Consider the following 1,515-nt stretch of genomic DNA (forward strand, 5'->3'; position numbering starts at 1 on the left):
TTTTTCTCTTTAGGATTGCTTTGGCTAATCATGGTCTTTTGTGGTTCCATACACATTTTAGGGTTGTTTGTTCTCATTGTGTGAAGAATGCTGGTAATATTTTGATAGGGATTGCATTAAATGTGTAGATTGCTTTAGGTAGAATAGACATTTTAACAATGTTTGTTCTTCCAATCCACAAACATGGAATGCTTTTCCATTTCTTTGTGTCCTCTTCAATATCTTTCATAAATCTTCTAGAGTTTTCAGCATGCAGATCTTTCACCTCTTTACTTAGGTAAATAAGATATCTAAGAATAACCTAGATATCTTATTGTTTTCAGTTCAATTGTAAATGAGATTTATTATTTTGTTTCTTTTTCTGCTGCTTTGTTATTGGTGTATAGAAATGCAACAGATTTCTGCATATTAATTTTATATCCTGCATCTTTGCTGAGTTCATTGTATTAGTTCTAGCAATTTTTTTGCAGAGTCTTTAGTGTTGTGTTTTCTATCAAAAGCAAAAAAAGGTTTTTGTTCTTCCATTGAACAAAATGGAGGGTGGAGGTCAATGTGGGGAATGGAGAATGAAAAGGTTTGCCTTTTGGCTTCCAGTCTACAAATTAAGACTTTTTCATTCAAGGGAAAGAAAAATGGTCAGTATTAACAAACATGTATTAACATCTAGGGCTGGTTAAGTTCAGAGTAAGTTCTAGAGCAAGACTTTATTAGCCCCAAAGTATAGTAATCTTAAAGCAATGACATAATTCGTAAGGAACATCAAGTCCTAAATTGTCCTTGGCAACATGCTAATCTACCTGCATATCCTACACTCATGTTAAACTAATTTTCAAAATAGTAGATCTAATGAACTGAGAAGTGGACTATAAAATCTGTTTTCTCTAATTTTACATTCGAAAAGTAAAATTTATTATAATATGTCACTAAATATTTGTCACTAAATAACAACTTTCATGAAATGTAGAGATGAATTCAGATTATTTCCTAGAAATTTGAAAATTTTAGTGTCTATGATTTTTCTCTACATTTCTTTTTGCAGTGATTTTTGCTATAATTTTAAAGTCTTTTGGGCTATATTTATAATGTTTTTTTATTACCTAATTTTGTTAAATGCTTCCTTTTCCATTGCTAATATGTTTAGTAATTCCTCCCTAGTTCCTTCCTATTCAATTAGTTGGAGTATTTATTTGTGATCTGTCAGCTCATTCACAATCTTTAATTCCAGTTATATCTTCTTTTTTTTAAATGTTCATTTTATTTTTATTTATTTTTTTTTTGAGAGAGAAGAAGCAGGGAAAGGGGAGAAAGAGAGGGAGACAGAGGATCTGAAGCAAGCTCTGTGCTGATAGCACAGAGTCCAATGTGGGGCTGAAACTCATTAACTGCGAGATCATGGCCTGAGCTGAAGTTGGACAGTAAACTGACTGAGACACCCAGGCACTCCTAATTTAAGCCATTTCTTTAGGCTGATACCTATCTTCAATTATTAGGACAGTTGTAGGACTTACACAAGAT

The sequence above is a fragment of the Hyaena hyaena genome, unplaced genomic scaffold, assembly GCF_003009895.1.
Source record: "Hyaena hyaena isolate Hyena2069 unplaced genomic scaffold, ASM300989v1 scaffold_718, whole genome shotgun sequence".
NCBI classification, from domain to species: domain Eukaryota; kingdom Metazoa; phylum Chordata; class Mammalia; order Carnivora; family Hyaenidae; genus Hyaena; species Hyaena hyaena.